Source organism: Pelodiscus sinensis, chromosome 8, assembly GCF_049634645.1.
Source record: "Pelodiscus sinensis isolate JC-2024 chromosome 8, ASM4963464v1, whole genome shotgun sequence".
Taxonomy (NCBI): domain Eukaryota; kingdom Metazoa; phylum Chordata; order Testudines; family Trionychidae; genus Pelodiscus; species Pelodiscus sinensis.
Window position 1 is genome coordinate 36,265,714 of NC_134718.1, and position 26,036 is coordinate 36,291,749.

The window sequence follows — 26,036 nt, forward strand, 5'->3', positions numbered from 1 at the left end:
GAATCTTTAAAGAGATCTTTGTCTAGGCTCTTCCGACCCAACCTGTACATGGAGAGGACAATACTCGTGGTGCTCCACTGAAGTCAAACCCTACAAGACTCTATCATCTTCTAGATCTTGAGGCAACCTTTGGAGACTAGGAGAAGGATTACTTCCAGGCATAAGAGGCCTACATCTCCTTCTACAGAAGCTGGAAAACAAAAATGTCCAAAATATTGAAATCTCATGTCCGGGACAAAGTGCACCTTTGTGGGTACACAAGGTAGGATCGTACTGGTGTTGAAGACTGGTTCACGTGCTATGATAGGGATTTTGGTGATCATCAGAACCTACAGCATCCATTAGTCATTAGGAACTGAACTCATGATCATTAGCAACTAGATATTCAGTACTGTTCTCTTTAGGCTTGACCCTACTGCAGGGGAAGTTTATGCTCCATAGGACCTTATGGCTAATGAAGAACCAGAATTTCCCCTGTGGGCAGAAGTGCAATTGTCCCGGTTACCAACTGTACATCTAGAAGATTGCTGCATATAACTTCATTTTGCATAGCACCTTCATTTTCATCTGAGGAATATTCTTCATCACACTCCCAGTCCAGACAGCGGGAGTCTCCTACTTATCCGCTTACTCCCCAAGAGTCCCTTCTTCATTATCTAGATTTGAAGCTACAATTCTGTGCTCTGGAATGAGCCATCTTGGGTATCTCCATTTTTTTATATGGCTTCACAATGGCTAAACTGAAACCAATGGGATTTGTATAGGGAACAATATTTGTGTGTCCAGTAGTCCAGAAAGAGCAGATAAGAGGCAACTGCCTACTTCTCTATAGGACATTTCATATTTGTCCCTGCAGTACATTTAGAGACATCTGAAGAGCAGAAACATGAGGAGGATGAAGATAGTGTGTCTCAAATAAATAAATCACGATCTTCTCTTGATGAGGCAATAATGCCCCTTTTCTCCCCTTGCAGATGCTTTTAAACCATTTTAGGAACTAATGATAAGCTAGAAGCATTCCAGGAAGAACCCCTGGAGTGTGGGGAGCTGAAGGCTTTAACTGGAGGTGTGGGCTCTGGGGTCAAGAGAAAGGTGCCTCTTCTTAGCCACAGTAGTTCCAGGATGGGGGCCCTGGAAAAGGTGCCTGTCCTTGGCCACAGTGGCTCTGGGGCTGGAACCATGAGAGAGGCCCCTCTCCCCAGCCACAATCCTGCATAGTCCAATTTGCTCCCTGCCACCTCCTTTCTCTCTGCTCTCCTTAGGGCTGTTCACCTGAGTGGCCTTGGATAGCCTGTTTTGCAGCCATGCACCCTTAAAGGGTGGAAACCCCAATTTTTGAACTTCTATATAAAGCTCAAAAACTCTTAAAAAATACCCCCTGATGAATTGGTCCCCAAAAGAGAAGCCTTACTTATTGGATAGCTATGTTGATATCCACTGTTTAGTATAGGAGTGGATCCTTTAGATGTATGTGTTTTATTTGTGTACCCTGGGCTACAGTTTTGGCATTGTTCCAGAGGTACTGATCAACTGCTTTTTCCCATCCAGCCATCAAAGATCTTTATTGAGCCCATTAAGAAGGTCCAGTGCACATACTTAATGGGCTCAATAAATATAACAAAATAGGGGATCCTTATGCCCTCAAAGATTCAGAGAGGAAGTATGCTAGACTCAGACATGGTATACCATGCTACCAGCACCCTTGAAAAATGTAAAGTTCAATTTGAGGGAGGTTTCTGTTATGTGGAGGAAAGTTGGAGTTAAAATGTAAAGAATTCGCTTTAGAGAAAAGTAGTCTGTATAAGTATGAGGGGCATCATAGATTTGTGAGCTGCATGAGTGGGCTGGAAGATTGTTGTAACCAAGATGATCTCCTCAGGGAGGGTAGTTTTGCTAGCTCTGCTTGTGTACCTAGAATTTGTGGCATGTGCCGATTGAACCGCAGCAGCACTTTGATTAGATACCAAGGGAGCACACAGATCTCACAATGCTGTGTGCAATCAGCATGCACCTCACTTCATGAGCCTTTGCTTTACACGCATGTCACTTTTGCAATACCGGTAGGAAAAAATACTCTGATGAAAAGAAACAGAATCTGGCAACTCTGTGTGTGGGCCATGCTTACCAAAAGATCTCATGGGCCACACACAGAACCCAAATGAGCCACATGTAGCCCTGAGGCTGCAGGTTCCCTAACATTGCTATATAATGTGAACTTTATAAAAAAAAATCTACAAACATCAAACCAACTGCTAAGTCCTGTAAATGTAATCCTGTGAGAATCACCCATCTATAGCTATATAAACAGATGGAAATTGCCTATACTGGGGAAAAAATGAAAAGGGCTGCAGCATTTTATATGCGAAGTACACAAAATTACTCTAGTGCTGCTACTTTTAATAATAGAAGGTTAAAATATCTGATGTGTGATGTTTTTTAGGTGGCATGTCCCTCTCACAATATTAGGTTGATATTTATTACTAAGAGGTAATGAATAATGACCGTGACTAAGATATACAACAATTTGAAGGGCAAAGAAGCGATGAATGCCACAAAACTGTTCCAGAGGAAAAAAGATTCTAAAATAAAAGAGAGAGTAAATTGAAATTACAGAAGGAGATGAACTAAGTACAATGAATTTGTTCTAAAATTTATGTGGGGCATAAAAAATCAAAGATGACAAAACAAATAAATTCTACAGTCTCAGCATATTCAAAGGATTAAGTATTAAAACTTAAAGGAAGGTGAAGCATCACAACGTTTAAACTTTTGAGTGGTAACTTTGACAATGGAATACTCTCACATGGTATGGTCGACTTCCAATAATCCAGAACCTTTGGGACCTATGTAGTGCTGGATTATTGATAGTACGGACTATCAGGCGGTACTATAAACTGGTTATATATATACTTTATACAGTATGTACTGTATATAAAGTGTTTTTAATCCTTTTTATTGCACATACTGTATACAGTATACTGTAATGTTCTAGTTTTTTAACCCTTTTTTGCCCTTTTTGCTCGGTTCAGCAGCTGCTGCTGCTGCTGCTGCCTTATGACTCATTTTTTGCTGAAGGTCACTTACTAGACTCTTGCCATTTTGATGCCGGACTATTGGAAGTGCCATACAATTGGATGCCGGATTATTGGAGTTTTACTGTAGTATTTAAAATAGAATAAATGAAAGTGTGCTAAGAAGGAAAAAAAGTCCATTCTAGCTATTTAGTTATTTTCCATTTAATTCAATTCTTAAAAGTAGAATAAATATAATAAAAAGCCAAGTACTTGCAAAAATCATGTTCTGGACTTCAGTAACAGCTTGTAAAATGCTACATTCTGTTGATACTTGTCAATTAGATGACATTAGATGAATATATCCTATAGAAAATCATAAATCCAAGAAATTCTTCATACAATAGATTCTTATATGAAAAACAACTGCTCCAAAGAGCAATCAAGTGTGGGGTTCAATATCCTTTCAAACACCACTTTGACTTCAGTTTTAATTGATGAAACCACAGACTTTAATTACTGCTGTCACTTTTCTGTTCCTCGTCAACTATTTTATTAAAAATCATTTGTAATCCGTTCTTATGTTTTATTGTTTGGCATTTCCTGACTTTATATCTGTGTATGTCCTTTCTCCATTGAGGTCTCAAATATCCTGTTCCTCCTACACACAATTTAAGTAAGACCAAAGCCTTGCAGTTTTTAATAGTTTTTTCCCCATTTGCTATGGCAACCCAGTGACGGATGAAGTGATATATATATTATAGTCTGCTGCAGTATGCTGCAACTACCCAACTTTTCTTTTTAATATGTTCTTTGTAAAGATTGAATTTTGTAAAGTTTTGTTTTCCTTTTTGACCATGAGGCTTTTGTTCATTTTATCATTTGGGAGACATCAAGAATATTTGTAAGTTGTCAAAGGCCTTAGATCCGTGTGTGTTCTTGCATGGAATACAGGAAGATGCATGAAGTTTAGTTTTACACCCTGAAAGCTGATAAATTTGAAGCCTTGTGTGAACATGCTTACATTACTCTTGATTCAAGGAGACATGGATTTAAACAATTCTCATCAAGGCTGAATTTATCTACCATACATCTTCCCTGTTATTGGGCAGGAATACCTTGATAGCCCACACTACAACTTGCTCATTTTTACTCATTACTTTTGACTGTTTCCTAATATATGTACAGTGCAGACTTAGGACATAATGGCATAATTACACACGTAGCATCTTTCATCCAAGCTCTCAATACATGTTAAGCCTCACAACATATCTGTAAGTATATTTAAGAAAAAACTTATCTCTCTCTCTCTCACACTCACACTTACACTCACACACATATACAGGTTCAATGCCTGATATTTAAAAGATGATCAGAACCTGCAACTCCCATTGATTTTTGTCTACAGTTCTAGTTGAGCTCTCCAAGGATACACGGTAAAATGTTATCAGAGTTTGGAACTGAATCCAAAAGTATTGATTCTGACTTTTATATATCTTCTATATTAGCCATATTAATATGTCTGTTGGAGATTATAGAATCATAGGGTTGAAAGAGACCTCAGGAGGTCATCGAGTCCAACCCCCTTCTAAAAGCAGGACCAAACCCAACTAAATCATCCTAGGCAGTGCTTTGTTAAGTCGGGACTTAGAACCCTCTAGTGCCCTTTGGGGCACTCTGCTTGATACTGACTGCCAACCAGATGTTGAGCTATTGATCTCCACTCATTGATCCTGATGATCTAGCCAGCTTTCTGTCCATCTATCCAAACCATACTACTTTAACTTGCTGGCAAGAATATTGTAGAAGACCATATCAAAAGCTTTACTAAAGTCAAAGTATATCATGTCTACCACTTTCCCTACGTCTACTGACTACTGAATCCACATTGATTATTCTTGATCACTTTCCTCTCTTTCAAGTGCTTCAAAATGGATTCCTTGAGGATCTCCTTCTTGATTTGTCTGGAAACTGAGGTGAGCCTCACCAGTGTCCAGTTTCCCAGATTCTCCTTTTTCCCTTTTTTAAAGATCAGCACTACATTTGCCTTTTTTCCAATCATCCGGGACCTCTCCCAGTCATCGCAACTTTTCAAAGATAATGGCCAATGACTCTGCATTCACATCATCCAACTCTCTCAGCATCCTCGGATGCATTAGGCTCACCCCCCTGGATTTGTGTCCAGCTTTTCTAAATACATTATATTGTAATTCCAGAAGATGTTAATAGTGGCCATCAGTTGCTAAAAGCTGATGGCTGTATTAAGTACCTTTGATGCAAGCTAAATGATGGAATAATTTAATGAACCTTTGTGTAGAAATAGCTGAAATAATAAAAGCTACCATCCAAGGTTAACATGGCAAGACTTCAGCAAAAGCTAATGAATTCTCCTTGAAGTCAGTAGCAGCAGTTGGATCATTAACTGGATGCAGAGATGACTGAGTGAGAGAGGATTAAGAAAGCAAAGAGGATGCCATCAGAAAAGGAGAGGTGCAAGAGAAAATGAGCTTTTGTAAGCAGTGAACTTACTGAAAAGGAGGTGTGAAGTTTTGAAGAACAGAACTTCTTATTGCTGCTGTTTATTTCTACTGTGGTCAGGAAAACAGGACTTTTATTTACCAAATCCCAAAACAAACAAACAAAAAACCCCATAATTAGATCAAAGAAATACTTGACTCCTATCATCAGTTTACCTCCTATTGGAAATAACCCTATAGGGCCCTGAATATTGGTTTACCAGTCAGGTCAAAGGACAACAATACAAAAAGAAATAAATTTCAGCTAGTCATAGTCCAGAAAAATTGAAGGTGATACCCAATCAATGGTTCTCAAGTAAATTACTTACAAGCTATACTTGAGACTTTAAAAACAGATAATATTCCACAAATAAATAAACCATTAATTATGGAAGCAATTCTAAATATTGTGCCTATTTTTGTCCTTTACTTCGGGGTTTTTTGTTTTTTGTCTTGTTCTTTGCTTGCCAATTTGATTCTCTGGAAAAGATTGTTGGAACAAATGATCCTCCTTTTAGATGCCTGGTTGATATATCTAGCTCACATGATCAGGATCATACTGATTATCTGCATGGGCCCCATATTTAGATCTGAAATGGAGCTTTCACCACAGAGGAAAGTTTCTATTCTGATGAATACAGCTAAGGGTGAATTCGGAAGCAGATTTCACAGTTATGGAACCACAAGAGACATAGTTTTCCAGTCACCTCTGCCTGTTACGCTCCTCTCTTCTTTTTCATTTCTAACATGGCCTAGAAATTTTTAAAGAGGCAACAGGGTCAGCAGCTCAGCTGGGGGCAGCATAGGACCGAGACTAGAGTCGCGAAGAAGCCTTTTGCAGCTTGGGCAGTGGGAAGCGGGAGGGAGAGGAGGGCGTGGAGCCTCCTAGCAACCCTCAGGAGAACAAGAACGTAGCCAGAGTCCCCTGGCAGTCCCTTGGAGTGTAGAGCTGGGGAACCACGGCTGCTTCAGGGAGTGTGGGGTTGGAACCAGAGCCCTGTGGCTTCCCTCTGGAGAGAGGGACTGAAGTCAGAGACCCTGGCAGTGTAAGGCCTGAGTATCCTGGCAATCCCTATGGGCACAAGGCCGGGGCACCGTGGCAGCCCTTGAGAGCATGGGGTTGAGGTCAGAGCTCCAAGACTGCCCCCAGATGTGCAGAGCCAGAGCCCCACAGCTGGCGCTGGAGCCTGTGTCACCCAGGGAACCAGCCGCAGCTGGGTACGCAATGAACTTGGAGGCTAGTGGCAGGAGACCTCCCTTGGTCTGGCAAATTCTCTCATTCAGGATGGATCAGTTACTGATGGGGCCAGACCAGGGAGGTCCAACCTGAAGAACTTTTTCATAAGAATTCTGCTGTTTCTGTGATATACATTATAGCTACGTCTAGACTACATCCCTTTTTCGTAAAAGGGATGTAAATTAGATGTATCGCAATTGCTAATGAAGCGGGAATTTAAATCTCCCCCGCTTCATTAGCGTAAAAATGGCTGCAGCTTTTTTTCCGCACGGAGCTTTGTTGGAAAAAAGTGCCAGTCTAGACCCTGATCTTGAGGAAAATAAAGCCTTTTCCGAAAGATCCCTTATCCCTTATCCCTTATTCCATAGTCCGTAGTCTAGACGTAGCCCAGGTGTGTTCAGGAAAGAGCACAGGAGAGATTTCTGTTTGATGCCTAGAGATTTTTATTTGTGTACCTAAAAACACTGATTTAGAAAACCTCACAATTCTTTGTGTTAATTACTTTATAATCTCTTATGCAAGGCAACATGTGCTGTCAAATATTGAATGATAAACAAATGGAATTGCTTAGTAGTCAGAAATCAGTTATTAGGCAGAACACTGTCAGTTATAAACTACTCCAGTGATGCTGTATGAAATAACAAAAGAGATGTATTAAAAATGGAATTGGCCTTAACATTGATTGTTTATTTACAGCAACTCAGACATAAACAATTCTGTCTCACATCTGAGATCTTTAATAATCCCATAGCCACTGGCTCATTTTAAAGGGGATAGCAATGTTATAGGACATTAGTGGGATCTGAGGCCATCAGACTGGAAAAAGAATTAATTAATATTAACCAATATGCACCTATCACTGAAATAATGTATTTTTTTATTATTTAAAACAAGAATGTATTTGTAATATACATGTAATTTGCTATATAATTAGCCAACAAATAGCAATTTTGCCAATTAATATTAAACACGGATGCATGATAAACTGATATGTGCGTTCTTAGATTGCTTTGGAAACTGGAGAGCTATTCAGAGCTATGAGACTATCCTCTCTCCGGGGTGAATCATTGTAATGCTGTAGATAAAAACAAAAAAAATCAAGTTTATTTTGTATGTTTTGATAGTTGGGCCCTTGCCTATCAGGAGGACAGAGCATCACAGAGTAAATACAAACTGAAGGGGAGTCTTAAAGCTTCAACAGATTTATAACAATATTGCTAGGTAGTAGATGCTATTACTTAATGAAAACAGTGATTTTGCATTAGCAGCATTTTAATGGGATGCCTCTTTCAGCAATATCAAAACAGAAGGCTTTGATAAGCTATTGATTGTCAGCTAGTGCTAGCTTAAGGCTTCATAAAAAGAGCTTTGTCCTGTATTCTATTTTCCTCTCCTTTCTTTTTTTTGATAAATTGCCTGTCTTCCATGTGCAATCTCCTGATAAGTATATGTTTAGGTAAATGTCACTGAAAACAAGTGAAGCATAAAAAGGTTAAAATTATAAAGATGTGAGTTTACAGGTAATTAATTTTTATATATCTGGGACTGCACCAAGAATGGCAGGGCTAATTAAAAGAAATTGCCACTTGTTTTAATATAGAAATATGTGAGATGGCGGGAGGATATTTGCATTGTTTCTCACCAGATGGGCAAGCAGATATGTTACCTTAAATGTTAATTAGGTATGGGAAGTGACTATTGTATATCAAAGTTTCACCTGTGGTTAGGATTTAGGTCAGACTGAGACTGAATTAATATGGTCATGCTGCTCATCAGAGAATAAGCTAATCAGGGCTTTTAACTTTTTTAAAATAATGAACATTAAATAACTTGGGCTTCAGTTACCTTTCAGAAACATACTAATCATCTCACCACTGAGAGCCAGATACCGAGGTCTGCATAACCAGTGAATTTTGAGAGCAGCTTTGCTGATATCACGGTTTGAACCCATACTGTTTCCAGACATGGCTAAAAGCACATAAGATTATTGCACAATTTATACATACTCTTTTTTAAACTATTCAGAATTAGTGCTTGGTGAAGGGTATGTATGCTGTTTTCCTCAAATGATTTGTTGCAAAGGGACAATATGAATGGGCAAAGTTGTTCGTTGTCCAAAAGCCAATCTCAAAGTTAGCTTATCATGTAAGTAAATTTTCCTAGCTATGTTGCTTTCTTGTTAAATTTTTGGAATACAAAGTATTTTATAAGCATTTCAATGGTAACGGTATCATAGCACTAAGTTACTGATTGTAAGGTATTACAATTTTTAAAATATATAGTAATTAGAGCTAAAAACAGGAAAAAATCTTGACAGAAAATTTGTTTTTTTCCACAACTTTCTGCTTTCCATGTAAATTTTGGACTTTAGGTGAAAAATAAAACACCTGAAAACCAAAGTTGAAAAACTATGGAGGAAAAAAGTTTCTTTCCTTTGCTTTTCAGGAAGAACATTTTAGAAGCTATAATTTATATTTATAATTTATTCCTTTCAGAAATGAAGAAATTTCACATCCAATTTAAAAGGCATAAACTTTGGTTTGAAAAGCCAGCCAAAAAATAGTGCAGTAGAATGTTTGAGAGAGTTTGTTAAATAAGATTCCTGAATGACTTTGGGTATACACAATAGTAAGGGCTTACTTGATTAGTGCGGTCTGTTCATAAAGAAGCAAGTTTAAAAAATGCTGTTGATTGTGTCTTACAATCACAGATTCCAAGGCTGGAAGCAAACCATTTTGATAATGTAGTCAGACCTCCTGTAAAATACAGGCCATCAAACTTCTACTAAATAATACCTGGAGCATATATTCTAGAAAAATACCCAATTTTGATATGAAAATTGTTATTAGTATAGAATTCATCATGATCTTTGGTATAATGTAAATTATTCCCACTGTTAAAAATGCATGTCTTATTTCCAACCTGAATTTGTCTAGCTTCAATGCTCATTCATTCAGTGGTGCTATACCTTTCTTTTTTGGACTGAAGAACCCATTAGTATATGTTTTGTGTCCCCAAGGGGACATAGACTGAAAGTGTCATCCGCATAGCCTTCTCTTTGTTATGCTAAATATATTGAGTTTCTTTAGTTGATAAATCTAAAGCATGTTTTTCTAAGCCTTTAATCACTCTTGTGGTTCCTCTCTGAACTCTTTCCAAATTATCAACATCATCCTTGAACTGTTGACTCCAGAACTGGACATAGTATTGCAGCAATGGTCACATCAGTGCCAAATACAAAGGTAAAATAACCCCACTATTCCTAACCAAGATCCCTCCAATTATATATCGAAGGATAGCATTAAAACTTCTGCGCAAAGCATTATATTGGCAGTTCCTGTTAAACTGACTAGCCAGTATGACTCCTAAATCTTTTTCATAGTCATTGCTTCCAGAGCTAGTCTTCCATTCTTCCATCCTTTGTGTGTGGCCTGCATGTTTTGTTCTAGATGTATACATTTATAGTAACTATCTTATATAGTTTCTTTATACCATTTGATTCTTGTAAACTAGAACAAATTGTGGGGGTATAAATAGATCATGCCATAATAGGCTTTCTTTCTTTCTTAGTTTTAATTTTTTTCCCAATGTGTTTGAAAGAAAAATCACAGGGAGAACCCTTTCATCTTTACCTCAAATCCAGCAAGAATGCTTAGAACCATCTTGTATCAGAGAGTCGGAAAGAGTGCAAAAGGAGTCTTCCTCTACTTTCGACCACTATATGAGTCAAACACAATCAGATCACTATAAGAACAGCAATTCCTTGTCCACCTAGGATGCAAGACACCCTCAAAGGTCAGGCGAGTCATGTCCCTGTTTCTCCTTTACTCCACAAATGGAATTACCCAGACACACAGGGAAAATACATGATACTGGCTGTGCGCCATGCCCACCTCTCTCTCTTTCCAGTAGTGTTAATCCCTGAAGCTGTGCCACCTCAACACAGTGCTGTGTCTTGAAGGTACAATTGATCGTTTGTATGTTTTGATTGGTTTCTTGGATATATGTCATGGCACAAAGGCTAATGGCACATAATGTGCGTCTATTTTCTATTTCATAAAACAGACAAATAAAAAGTGGCCTATTTGAGAGATGGAAAAGAGGAAACGAATGTATTCATTTATTTGATCCTTAAATGTCATTTGGAACCATTTGAAGGTTTTAAATTATGACATTTAGACAAAATAGTTTCACAGCCATGCCTTATCAGTGAATTTGACTTCAGAAACATTTCTCATCTTTGTCATAGTGTCACTTCTCATAGAGATAATTATAATTTCAATTGCCAGGCTATCCTGTTAGACCTGAAATTAGCTGTTTGTTATAGGCTGTGAAAGGATATCTTCTTGCTTTCATGTTGTTGCCACATAATATATTATGCCAGTTGTTCCATTAATCAAATACTAATCCAGCCAATTCAGGCTTTGCCAACATTAGGCACAATGCACCCATCCATACATAACTGTAAATGCAATTCCAGATATTACCCTGCCCACCTTTAGAACCATAAATGTTGATTCTATAAAACTATAGAACATACCGTAAGTGGTGCTTTTCATTTCATTATTGCTAGATAGACGTCTCTTTTATCATTGAAATAAGAACAGAGCTATCTGGCATCAAGTGTGATAATCAATTTGTACCCTGGGCATGTACTGGAGTAAAATGTTTTAGACCTACATATCTATGCCTCATAAAACAAACTTATGTAGAGTTCTTGCCTGATATTGTTCTTCGTCCTTGTCCTGTTCAGTGAGGCTCTCCGTGTCAATTACTAATAATGTTCTTCCAATTCCATTTGAAGAGACAAATGTCATACAAATGTAGATGGACTTTGTACTGGAAAACTTTGTACTTGATAGAACTAGCATACTGTCAGGAAAGAATTTCATTGCACTTCAGGAAATAAATATTATTGAACAGTTCAAGTAATAGAGATTTATGTTATAGAAACATAACATGTCAACACAAATGTATCTATAAAATTTTCAGGTGAAGCTATTGTGTATTGAATCATTCATTTTCATATGTGATTTTGCAGTTTTGCATAAAGATGTGCCCGCACATTTGGGGCCAATTTGTTGAGGTCATTTGAAAATTAAGTCCAAAGTATCAAAGGTATAATTTTTCCTGCTATAGTTACCCTGAAGTTGCTAAAGCAATGTAACAAAGCAGTCATTTTTAAATATGCACATTGAGGAAAATATGATATGATAAGTAGTTTGTAACTAGGCAGAAATAAATCCTGTCAGAAATTCTTTTTGACAGAATAGCAAGTTTAATTGTTAAAAAAACAAATAAATGTAGAATATCTTCACTAAAGTAGACTTTTGTTTACTTATGATAATTTTATGTAAAACTGTAACAACATAAATGTAGATCAGATGTAACTACAATAAAATATATACATGACTGGCTAAAATAATAAAGAAAAAATTGATGTTTCACTATCAGATTTAGAATAATGGGGTTTCTGTGTTGTAATTTCTAAATTATCAAGTATTTTTACTGGCTTGAAGGGGAGGATTTTGCTAAGCATTTTATCCTATCTAGCCGATGGTATATGAAAATTGAAGAAATCTCAATTTATTTGAAAAGAAGATTTAATATAATAAACTCTTAATAGATTATATATATAGGTAGACATCAATGCAACAAATTATAAATGTTTTGTGTGGGAAGGGATAATCAAAAGTGCACACATGAAACATGGGAACATTGGAGAGATAACAGTAGAGAAGTGTGTGGAGAGTTGCAATAGGTCAAATTCATGTTTATAGTCCTTGTACATTGCTTTAACACTGCAACCTGATCATTTGAAGTGGCTAATGTAAATTGGCTTTATGGTTATTGGTAATTATTAAAGGTTAAAGTTATCTAACTGACATTTGAGAGTTAACTCCTGACAGTTGTCTGTTTATTATTTCCCCTGTCACCTACTGCATTGTTGGTAATGCATTTTAAGTACTTTGTTACTTGATATTTTAGTGAATTCCTTAGTATAACTGATGGCTGGAAATGATTTCTGTATACCTCAAAAATCATACAAAACCAAACAAAAAACCCACCCACATTAAAATATCTTTATTAAGGTTGCAAAGTCACACACTGAGAAATTAGGAAATGTCAGTATTAAGGTTGCTTGTGCAACTTTAATTTAGCCCTTTTATACCTATGTTGTAATTATTTCCATAGGACCCCTGCCTCATTCAATATGTAGATAGGGCAGTGCTCACTTAATAAGCAGCTATTCATTATTCTTTTCTCATCATTAAATGAGCCACACATTGACTGTACTACCCCTAGTGAAAGCCTGCTCTGAGGAATTAATTATTAATTTCTTCATAAACTTTTATACAGTGCTTCACAATCATTAACAAATCTTAATGACACCCAAAAAGTATAATGGTATGGTATGATTTTGAGCAGAGGCACAGAGCAAGTAAGGTAAAAAAAAATTGCTCTCCTTTTGGGTGCCTGATTTGCGACACCTGGGACCTGACTTTTTGGAATATTTAAAATTATATAGCACTTCCTATCTTCCAAGCACAGCTCTTATTTCATTCAGTTGTAGCTGTGAGCATTTGCTCCTTCTGCAAATCAGACTAAGTGTATGGCTACACCTGTGATTGGCCCATGCCATCTGATTTGGGCTAATGAGACTCAGGCTAAGAATCTCTTTAATTGTAGTTTGGCTATTCAGGCTTGGGCTGCAGCCTGACCTCTTGGATCTTCTCACCTCTCAGGGTCCTAGATCCAGGGCTCCAATCCAACCCAGAATGTCTACACTGCAATAAAACAGCACTTAGCCTGAGTCTCACAAGCTTGAGTCAACTGGTATGTACGGGTACGTCTACACTACAGCGCTAGTTCGAACTAACTTAGTTCGAATTAGTTAATTCGAACTAAGCTAGTTCGAACTAACGCATCTAGAACTAAAAACTAGTTCGAACTAGCGTTTTGCTAGTTCGAACTAGTAAGTCCACATTGAGTGGACTCTGAACAGGGCTTAAGGATGGCCGGAAGCAGTGCCGGCAGGGCATAAAAGGAGGACTTAGAGCATGGAGATACTGTCTCAGGCTAGCCGAGGGCTGCGCTTAAAGGGTCCCGACCCCCACCCCGGACACACAGTTCTAAGGGGTGCCCCGCTTGCAAAGAAGTTCTGGCTTGGAGTGCCCTGAGTGCCCACACTGGGCACATCACACCACTCGGCCATCAGCCCGGCTGCACTTGCCGCAGGCTGCCATCTGGGGAGAGGGAGTAATTGGGGGGCTGCAGGAGAGCTTCCACCCCCAGAAGCCCGCAGAGCCAGCCCAGTCCTCCCCATCGGGGGCTCGTACCCCATTCCTCCCTCACCTCCTTCCACTTGCCCTTCCCTAGCCCCCCTTCTTCTTGATGTACAAAATAAAGATAACGTTTCTTCCAACATTGACTCTGTCTTTATTGAAAAAAACTGGGGGAGACTGGGAAAAGGAGGTGGGAGAGGGGAAGAGAAAGGCTGGGAGAGGGGAGGGCAACTAACATGATCAGGGGTTGGGAACAGGTCCCAGATGAAGAGAGGCTACAGAGACTGGGACTGTTCAGCTTAGAAAAGAGGAGACGGAGGGGGGACAGGATAGAAGTCTGTAAAAGCAGGGGTTGGGTGGAGAGGGTGCATTCAGAAAAGTTCTTCCTGAGATCCCATAAAGAAGGACTAGAGGACACCAAAGGAAAGGAATGGGTAGCAGGCTTGAAACTAGTAAGAGAAAGTTGTTCTTGACAAAGCAAATAGTTAACCTGTGGAACTCCTTGCTGCAGGAGGCTGTGAAGGCTACAACTAGAACAGAGTTTAAAGGGAAGTGAGATCAAGTCATGGAGGTTGGGTCCATGGAGTCCTATTAGCCAGAGGGTAGGAGTGGTGTCCCTGCCCAAAGTTTGTGGAAGGCTGGAGAGGGATGGCACGAGCCAAATGGCTTGGTCAATGTCTTCGGTCCATCCCCTCCAGGGTCCCTAGGGTTGGCCGCTGTTGGCAGACAGGCTACTGGGCTAGATGGACCTTTGGTCTGACCCGGGACGGCCATTGTAAGCTCAGGGCTCAGGGTCGGGGGTCTCAGTGGACCCCCTTGATTTTCATGCACACCTGCTCCTGGGTGGCCAGGCTGGCAGCTCTCCTGCCCTAGCTGGCCACTTTCCTGTGCCTAGTGCAGAGATCGTGGACAAGGTCCACGATGTCTGCACTAGCCCAGGCGGATGCCCGCCTCTTGCGGTCCCGGGCAAGCTCCCAGGAGCCGCCAGCCTGGTCCCGGGAAGAGGGGGAGGTCTGGGGGGCATCGGGTGGGTGGCTCTGTGCCGTGCCAGGTGCAGGGTCTGCTAGCTGGGTGCTGGCAGGCTTGCACCTGGCACGGGCACCGTAGCCAGCCCGTGCCCCTTTAAGGGGTCCGGGGCCGGGAGGGGGGCATAGAGTTTCCCTGGTGTTGGCCAGAGTGGCCACCAGGGAAACCTGGGGAGGGCTAGCCTCCCACTAGTTCGAACTAAAGGGCTACACAGCCCTTAGTTCGAACTAGCTAGTTCGAACTAGGCGTTAGTCCTCGTAAAATGAGGTTTACCTAGTTCGAACTAAGCGCTCCGCTAGTTCGATTCAAATTCGAACTAGCGGAGCGCTAGTGTAGCGCATAGGAAAGTTAGTTCGAACTAACGTCCGTTAGTTCGAACTAACTTTCTAGTGTAGACATACCCTACCTAATTATAAGTTGAGACATATCCTAAGGGTCTGAAATCATACACCCCTAAAACAAGGAGAACACAGTTAATGACCATCTATGAAAAGTTTGGTTTAATTGATTTGCCCAACATTATTTAAGAACTCTGGGTGCAAATCAGGATCCTCACCTATGAACCTATGAGGTGTTTCCTGCTATCCCATGTGTCACTGATTACATGCAATACAATGTCCTGAACAAAGGAGGCGGGGTCCTACAGACAACTTCTTCCTTTACTACACAATCCTAATTTATCTCCAGAACAGGTCCAGACTGTGCACTGAATGAGACAGGGATATTGTGGGGAAATAGTACTGTATGTATATAGTTAGATTAATGAAAACTGGGTTTCATTTCAGCTTCTAGAACTGTACTTTAAAGGGCACAGACCCTTCTGTTCATTCAATCTCCTAAGCTCTGTCTTCTTCCTCATCCCATCAAATATACCCCAGTTCTCTTGCATGGATCTTTGTCCCCATCCCATTTTCTCTGTCCAGCCAATCCCAGTGTCTACATCTCAGGCTTCTCCTTCCAAGCTATTTCTCTTTGTCCGGCTAGTACAAATGAAGGCTTGCTACCAAATATTAGTCTATTTCTCTCATGCCATAGTTCCAATCCCCTTGCCTAGACAGACAGGATTCTCCTTCGAGTGGTGTTTCTGTGGGTGCTCCACTTCAGTCTCTGCACATCCTTGTGCTTCTGATTGGAGATTTTTGCCTAGCAGTGCCTTCTGTGCTGTGCATGCACAGTCGCTGTCTCACGTTGCTTTCGTCCGTTAGTTGCACGTGTGGCATGAGCTTCCCTCAGTTCCTTTTCTACTGTCCTTGTCTGAAGATGGAATCACAACAGTGTTTTCCTTTCTGGCAGAAAATAAAAAAATGTAGTTTATGAGTTGTAAAAGGTTGTCAGTTTATAATTAGTTTTATAGTGCCTAGTTCTTTATTTAATTTTTAAAAACCGCTTCCCCTTTTTTTCCCTCCCTACTCTGTTTTTCTCCAAATTTTGTATCTTCACATTTGTTCAACATGCCAGGCTCTCCTGGCTTCAAGAAATGTGATTTATGTCAGGACTCAGTGCTGGTTTCTGATAGACATGCATCCTGTATTAAATGCTTAGGCAAAAGCCACATAGTATTAAAGTGCCCACATTGTCAAAACATGATGGCCAGAGCTAGGAAAGACCACGAAATAAGGCTGAAGAATTTCCTCTGGGAGAAATCCCTCCAACTACCAGGGGATAAGTCCCCAGAAAGATGGGCACACTCAGTGTCCCGTGAGAGAGCTAGTACGTCACCACACAGTGGTTCTTGAGCACCATGGGACTTCTCCGCCACAATCACTCCGTTACGTCCTAGGCTGCACGTTCCTTACTGCCGTCAACTTCTGGCACCACGGAGAAGTGAAAACTGGCCTCAGTTAAGAGAGCTGAATCTGAACTGAAATGGCAAACTACCTCCTTGGCACCTGCCAATGTAGTTAACCGATCAACAAAGCCAGACATGTCACTATTGCCGGCACCCATAGATAACCTGACACCGATTGAACAAACCAGTTCCCGGCAGCTGGAATTAAAGCATACTCCAGCACCAGAACATAAGAAGATGGCTATCAAGATGTATCATGTACAAAAAGCCCTGTATCCAGGTGTACCATCTCCACTGGTGCAGAGAGTAGCTTCACCATATTCTCCAACATTACCTCACTCTAGACTGCAAAGATAAATTGCAGGAATTTCTTATTTCCCCATACCATTGTCACCATGAATTGAACATGGCTGTGTGCAAGGGAGTGGATTTTCATCACAGCACTCATCCCCATTGGATAGCTGGCTTCATGTCACTCCACTCAGCACCAACCCTTTCAACAACCCCCACAACTTCTGTGGTTTAACCATCCATGGCCATTTCCACCACAACAGTTTCAACCTCAGTGGCCTCTTTGGGAGCCATGGCACCAATATTGCCCTCGCTCCTCCTATCACCACTGCCCACAAGTTACACCAGTCTCTAAACTAGCACATACAGCTACATGGTCTCCAGCTACCATGGTGCATTCATCACCACCTTATTCCCCTCCTTTGATAATAACTCAGGCGGATCCAGCAGATGATGATGAGAACTTACCTCAATACAATTCTGAGAGTTCTTCACAGGCCCCACAGTCGTCTGCTTCTCCAGATGACGCAGTTTTTTAATCATCATTCTCTCCACCAGCAAACCACCTGGAACAATTCCAAGAATTATTCAAACGAGTGGCTCAATCTTAGGACATTGCACTTCAAGAAGTGCAAGACAAACATTTCAAACTACTCAAAATACTCCAACTGCCTACATCCTCCAAGATTGCATTACCCATCAATGAAGCTATCATGGAACCATCAGATGTATTCTGGCAGATGCCAGTCTCTATCCCTTCCAACAACCAGAGAATGGATAGAAAATACTTTTTCCTGACAAAAGGGATGAATTTTCCCTTTTAACATCCTCATCCAAATTCATTGGTGGTGGACTCTGTTCATCACAGATCAAAACACCCTCAATACAAGTTTACGCCTCAAGTGAAGGAACACAAATGACTGGATCTCTTCAGCTGGAAAGTATACTCCACCGCTACCCTCCAGTTCAGAATATCAAATTACACTGCCCTTCTGGATAACTATGATCATTCCAATTACTCCAGATTACAAGGCCTCTTACAGGACCTTCCTGAAAACAAGAAATCACATCTGCAATCCATCCTTAAAGAGGGCCAATTCATAGCAAAATCAGATTTCCAGGCTCCAATGGATTTGGCAGACACAGCAGCTAGGATCACAGCTACAGCAATAGTAATGCACAGAGCTTTATGGTTAAAATTGTCAGGAGTCCTAAAAGAATTACAGACAAAGGCGGAGGTCCTCCCCTTTGATAGGAACCTACTCTTCACTACAAAAATGGATGACGTATTAAACTCAATGAAAGATTCCCACACCACACTGCATACTTTAGTCATGTACATCCCACCTAATAAAGATGCAGATATGCCCCCATAACAAAGACCCAGAGACTTGAACTATCAGAGGCAACAGCAGAGGCAATATGACAACAGGTCCGAGCAATGTCCCAATAGAAGAAGAGTTCAGCACAACCAGTCCTCCAATACTCAACCCACTTAAAACAAACAGCAGATTTGAAGTTTTGGTTGGGGGGTCTGAGTGGCCACCCCAAACATCCAGTGAATCCCTTTTGCATCTATACCCCCTGCCCAAACTCCCTCCTCATCCCTCTTCAGGGACCCCTCTCATGAGTTCATATTACAAGCAGAGATACAAAAGCTGCTCAGGCTAAGGGCAATAGAACCAATTCCCACAGAATATCAGGGAAGAGGATTCTATTCCAACTATTTCCTAACTGCCAAGAAAATAGGTGTTTGGAGGCCAATTTTAGATCTCGGAGAGCTCAACAAGTTTATCCTCAACAGCAAACTCAGAATGGTGACTTTTGCAACTATTATACCAGCACTAGACAAAGATGACTGGTTCTCAGCCCTCAACCTTCAAGACACATATTTTCATATAACCATACATCCTGCCCACAGGAGATTTCTCAGGTTCATGGTAGGACAAGAACGCAACAGATATTGAATCCTTCCTCTTGGTCTGTCCATGTCCCTTGAGTATTTTCCAAGTTTTTAGCTGTGGCCATGGCCTTCCTCAGGGCATCATTTTTTCTGAGTCTCAATGACTAACTAACCAAGGTGCCCACGTGTCAGCAAACAATAATCATGACAAACACTATCAGAGATTGCTTCTCCCTATTGGGTCTCCTTATAAATATCCAGAAACCTACCTTACAGCCTACCCAAAAAATATAATTCACTGGGGCACTCCTAGACACAGAGACAACCAAAGTCTACCTCACCCTGCATGTGTAGGACACATGGAAAGTTGTGTTGCAGTTGGTGGTGATCCAGTGGAGGTACATGTACGGGATTTGTATCTATTGTCCTGGCAGGGTCTGGTGGTGATCTGAATTGATGAGTCCTGGTCTATGGGGAGCTTGCTTATGATGAGGACCTTAGAGATATTAAAATTACATTAAAGATACTGGGAACTATATTCCATTCAAACAAATAACAACAATCCCATGCACTGTTCCTCCTTAGTATTAGCAAGTGAAATCAGCTACTATCATTATTCCCCCTTTAAAAAATATTATACTAGCTACAACCCCATAACAGTTTAGTTATCAAAATATGTTTTCCGATTTTTCAGTTAACAAGCATTTTCAGGACAGAAGTTAAAATAAAACTTTAATAGATATTATTTTGAATAGCATTACAACATTGATACTTCTATGATAATTTATTGTAAATGGCTGTGAATTAGGTCAAAAGATTATAGCGAATATACAACTGAAATTTGTATAAGAGAATGAACAAAGTGTTTGTTTTTGCAGAGTGAGGATACGTCTACACTGCAACATTATTTTGAAATTACTAGTGTTATTCCAAAATAACTTAGTCGGCATCTGCACAGCAGGCAGTTATTTCAAAATACTGTCAAGCTGAAGGACTTCTTACTCCGACTCCTGTAACCCTCATTGTACGAGGAATAAGAGAAGTCAGAGGAAGAGTGCTCTGTTTCGAAATGGGCACTGTGTAGACACTTCCTATTTCAGAATAAGCTACGCAGTTGCCGTAGGTCAATTTGCGTAGTTTATTTCGAGTTAATCCCTGCAGTGTAGAGCCACCGTTAGTGACAATGCATCTTACTGTTTGTGATTATTTTTCAATTGTACAAAAATATTTTTTTCTGTTTTTTATTCCATAGCCATATTTTTATGTTTTAAATTTCATAATTAAAAAAATCCAAAGTCTGTGAATTCCACCATTGACAAATGGAAAAATGGCCAAAGAAATTGAACTGTGTAGCTTTATACACAAAAAATAAAATGACATCCAGGAAATGTTTATAGTTCTTTAATCACAATCATCAAATTGTAACAAGTGGAACCTTCAAATTGAATTCCCACTTTTCTCTGAATTGCATGTGAGATTATACCTGCATACCAAGTCAAGAGCTATAAGGTGCCACAGGACTCCAAATCAAGAGCTATATTTCATAATCCATTTCATTTGACTTTCAACACAGGTGCTCTGCTGAAGACATTTCCTATAAAGCTTGTCAGATACAGAAAAAGCAATTTAATAAACACTGTGATCAAATGTTGATGTAATTCTATTTTTGAACTGTAGCACATAGAGAACATTGCTAAAGAAGAGTCTATATTTTCCCCTTCATTCTGATTCATTAAGCCACTTTTACTATTCTTTGTGAAGTTGTTTTGGTATTTGTTAGTAAAGCTATCAATTTGTTTTAAAGGTGAATCACTTTTATTTAATAGAGGACATGTGCTGTTTGATAATTCTAAGAACACATATCAGTTTGTGTTCTGTCATGTCCTACAAAGTTTGCAATTTATTCTCATTTGTGCAAACAATACAAAACCTACAGCACAGCATCAACAGAGTGAGTTGAATAGCTCATAAAATGTACTTAACCTTACTTTACCATGCTTACGGTGCTGTGTTTAGTAAGTGTATTGACTCATGCCAGTCAGATAAAGTAAACAGCCTTGTTGACACAAAGCCAGCTAGAAGAAAGCTAGCTTCACTTCTAACCTCCAGAAAAGTAGCAAAGCACCAACTGAAACAGCAGTGTTATGTGTGAGTATCATGCATATTCACACAACTTTTGCAACTAGCAGCTAAGAAAATATTTTAACTCAACACAATACTGTGATTTATGTCAAACTAAACATTTACTTCCAAGTATACTTTATTATTTTTCTTTCTCCCAGTGATTTATGAGCACAAATGTTCAATTCTGAATATCTCCACAATATATTTTTGTATATATGTTGTTGCTCAATTACATGTTTGTTTTCCTTGGTCTGATTGATTCACATAATACCTGTTTACTAGAGATATATATCAGCAGAAGAAGCAATTTTAACAGTTGGGTAAAAGTGCACTAGAGCAAATCTATGCTCCAACAGTGGTCACATCTGATCTGTTGATTTTCATGTTTCATGAGCAACACATAACTGTCTTCTTGGAAACTGTTACTCTGTGGAACACGCAACGAAAAACAGTGTTATTTTAATTTAAAGCCTAAGCCTTAAGACATGCAGTGCTGCAAATAAGAAATACATAAGCTCTCTTTTCCTTGGTGTGCACAGCAGTAAGATTACCAACCAGTCCTGAGAGGCTGTGATTAGTTTTGTTGAACTAGATTTGGGAAGTTCAGATTTTGAAGGAACTGGCTTTCCACGTTCACAAGTCTGTATTTCATCCTGTTTTGGAGTGCAATTTTCGATGCTTCTCTTGATGTAACCCTTGAAGATTCTGTTTGACTCTAGCAGCAGTGTTGATCAAAACCATTTGCTGCAGAGTATTTATGCAGCTTTCTCTACTTCAGTTTCACAGTATGTATCTTTTAAATCTACAGCTGTCATTTTTCATTAGTGTCGGCTTTTAGTTTAGAAATTACTAGAACTATCTCTGCTGACTTCATAAAAGAAACTAGTGGTCTAGGATAATTTGTACTTCAATCCCATTTAAACTAGCTTGTTCTGAGATTCACACAATATCTTTTCCCATGTCTTTTGGGGAGAATTTCTCTGTCCGAATAAAGGATATTAAAATTCCTCATCACAATCAGTGTGAAATGTTAATTTTTTTATTAAATGAATGGCATTTCCAAAGACACCCCAACTGTCAGTATTAATAGTAAATATTTGTATTGTGGGAACAGGGAAAGACCTCAATATGAAAAGAAATCTACAGATTTTTTTAAACCCTGTCCTTTCCCCCAAATGTAAAATGTAATTAAAACAAAACTCTACAAGTGAGAATGTAAATAAAAAATGAGGGCATAACACAGAATAAATGAAGATAACAAAAAAACCTAAATAACCCCAAACAAACCATCCATAGTCTAGTGATGGGAATAAATTGATGGTTCTGAATCTTGATGGTTTAGGGTTTGATAGCTAAATCTGAGCAGCCTCCAATATAAAAATGCGGTTATTTGAATGTTCTTTCTTCTGCTTAATGCATACTTTCTGGACTGGTTTCACTTTAGTCTGCTTTTATAGAGTCTTTGGGAAAATTTTCTCTATATTTAATTTCATGAAGATTTTTCTGACTGAATTGTTTAAAAGTGACATTGAATTGAAAATAAACCACGTACATAGTTGCAGAAGGTGATCATCTGAAAGAACAGCATGGAATATCAGAGTAGCTTGTTAGAGGACATGTCTAGACTACATCCCTCCTTAAAAGAGGGATGTAAATTAAACATATTGAGATTGCAAATGAAGCCAGGATTTGAATTTCCCGTGCTTCATTTGCATAATGGCAGCCGCACATTCTTTTGAAAATGGGTATTTCGAAAGTGAAACCACTGTCTAGACACGGTTCTTTAGGGAAAAAAAAACCTAAATGAGGGGAAAAAACCCTCATTTTTTGAGGAGTACAGATTCTTTTGAAAAAGGATTTTTTTTAAAAGAACTGTGTCTAGATGGAGGTTTCACTTTCAAAATACCCATTTTTGAAAGAATGTGTGGCTGCCATTATGCAAATGAAGCACAGGAAATTCAAATCCCAGTTTCATTGTCAATTTCTATATGTCTAATTTACATCCCTCTTTTGAAAGAGGGATGTAGTCTAGACATAGCCAGAGTGTTTATTTACTTCTTATATTCAATATATGGAAGTGCATGCATATGTGACTCATAAATATTACTATTAAAGGGATAGTCAGATTTTAGCCCCTACGTTTACCTGCTGTAAACAAAAACAAACAAACAAAAAAGCCCACACATTCATGGTTTCTTTTAAGCTTTGTATAGTCAAGATACTATGAACAGTCTTTGCTTTTTTAAAATCTACCCATATAGTATCTGCAGTTCAAACATGAACCATTGTAACATTCTTCTTGTTCAGGAGAACTTAAAATTGACTAGTCATTTTTTATTGTCCAAACTGAGTGAAATGCAAAAAGTAAACTTCACATATAGGGGCACTTCAGTTTTCCCCAGTGAAATGTTGGTACCCAGGGCTGTAAGAGCAAGTACAGTGAAACCTTTGTTATCCAGCACTCTGTTAACCAGAAAGCTTTGTTAAGCAGTATCGCCCCCAGACACAATACTGTCACATCTTCAGGTGCACAGGCCTGGCTTGGTTTGCCATGATTGGCTTAGCAATTTTTTTATTTAAGAGGTACTAATCATCTTTAATTCAAAATAGAAATGTGAGATCAACTGCCTCTCACTGCAAAACTACAAATATTAAAAACTTGACTTTTACTATTATTGTCCATTGGTTTTTCCTAGGTTGATGGGACCCCCAGATAACTGGAATTTTTAGATTACCGGAACGCCCTAAACCCCGAGCGTGCCGGATAACACAGGTTTTACTGTACTAATTTCTCCCTCCCCACTTTTGTTTTACCTACAAAGCAGGGACCATCTGACCTAATTTCTTAAAGATAAACTAAAAGTAAATAAACACTTTCTGTAACAGTATAAAAGAAGTCTAATGATTACAACAATATGAAAGTGATTAGACAATCCATAAATTGCTAATACATTGTAAGAAATGCTTTAAGTGGTGTCTTGTGTCTTGGCTGTGTTGTCTATATATTCTATTCTTACCTTTTAGAATTTTTTTTAACAGATTTCAGAATTCAGAGTTCAGGAATTCTTGGAAACATGCTGCTTTCTTGACAAAACACATTCTACTTATTTTAGCTAGAAACATTGAACTTCCTATTAATCTGTATTCATTAACTCATTTGCTTTGAACATTCAACATTTTTAGACCAGTTCTAAAAAAAGAGATAATCTACTCTATTACTTTATAACATGTTTCCAGTGGGGACATTTTTACTTACATTTAGTAATTTGTCCTTCCATCTTATAACCAGACAGCCATACAAGACTAGGTGTTAAGTTTCTGAATGGCCTCTTTTCAGTTTATAATTCACTTTGTAAAGAAAACTTTACATTTATAAGACTGATGTCCCATTATAGTAAGTGGTCCTGCACCAAAAATATTGACGAAGATATTTTTAACCTCACTTTGAAATTTTGCAATACCTTCTGCTAGTTGTGCATTATGTGAAGAATATATGTTTGGACAGTGTGCCTACAGCTTAACGAGGTTCTCATTTTGAGATTATCTTGTAGCCTCATACATATCTTCCAAGAATTCATGAGCAGAAGAAATGGATAACCCTAATAAGGCATCTTTTGTTTTGGCCATTAAGTACTGGAGTACTCATAAGTATTCTTTATGAGAGCTATGGCAGATCTTCACAATTTTTAAAATAGATTTCATGTGTATTTTCATTCTACTGTGGTCTACCTGAAAGACATATCTTCATAAGTGTTTTTAAGGGGAAATGTCTTGTTAGGTTTTTCTAGCTAAACATTTATCAGATGAACCATAAACTATGCTGTATATGCAGTATGTTGTGTTTTAATTTGGCCTGTTGTGCACTGCTTTGCCATCCTAAGCAGGATGATTGTATAAATAATATATGTTAGGATTTAAAATGAAGCCCTGAAATATCTATTAACTGATTTAAATAACATGTTTGAAGTCTAACTTGATAAGAGTAGATAATTACCTACTTTTAGCTTCTTAGTTCCAACAGTGACAGAAAATCAATTTTGGAAGATGTATCTTATGAGAAAAACCGAAGACAAACTATTAATATAATATAATTCAATAAGAGGCCCATACTCTCTTCTCTCTACATATTTCATTTTAGTAATCCAGATTTACAGATTTAGTTAACAGGTGTTTTAAAATGCAAAACCTCTTAAAATCAAATTCCCTACTACTCTTTGGTCAAGGTTTTTCTTGTAGTCAATGAGTACAGAGTCAGCTGAAGACCCATGTGCCGTTGAACTATGGAGCCCCACACGACATTCCCAGGGAGCTGAAGACCCAAGCCCCTAGTTCTGACTCTGTATTTAAAAATATAGTAACTCCCCCAATTTAAATAAATAGTATTTGAATATTGTTTGAGTGCAATTAAAATACAATTAGTTTACATTATTTTTTTAAATTACTTGACAGCCCAACCTTCCATGATTTAATTCAGTCTTAAAAGTTGCTTCTCCATTGCATATGTTTTTTTTTCACCCTATCCTTTCCATATTTTGCTAAAGCATTTGGAAGTAGCCATTAGCTGTGGCACCAACCATCCTCAATGAACCAGTAGTCTAATCTGGTCTGTCAATTTGACTTGTAAGCAGGATTCAGATTCCCTTGGTGTATTTTAACCCAACAGTAGAATTCATGTGACATGCTACTTTTTTTTTAAACTGAGAATCTTATATATTCTGGATTCTGCACTTTTGCTCTCAGAACTATAAAACATCTCAACATCATGTTCACTTGCCTCCAACTTATTTATTTAAAATCATTTCATAATGAAAAAAGCAAAAAGAAACAACTTCCTTTCCCATCAAGTAAAGACA

The 26,036-nt window shown here is 38.8% G+C and overlaps 1 protein-coding gene and 1 long non-coding RNA gene across 19 annotated transcripts in view; one reads left to right on the top strand and one right to left on the bottom strand.

Moving 5' to 3' along the window:
- PCDH15 (protocadherin related 15) overlaps positions 1-26,036 on the top strand; it is a 1,467,631-nt gene that overhangs the window by 991,858 nt on the left and 449,737 nt on the right. The window lies entirely within an intron of this gene.
- Positions 15,486-19,518, bottom strand: LOC142830404 (uncharacterized). The gene is made up of 3 exons (XR_012905613.1): positions 19,401-19,518; positions 17,625-17,722; positions 15,486-16,362 (listed from the first exon to the last, which is right to left on the bottom strand). It is a non-coding gene; the product is annotated as an uncharacterized LOC142830404 (long non-coding RNA).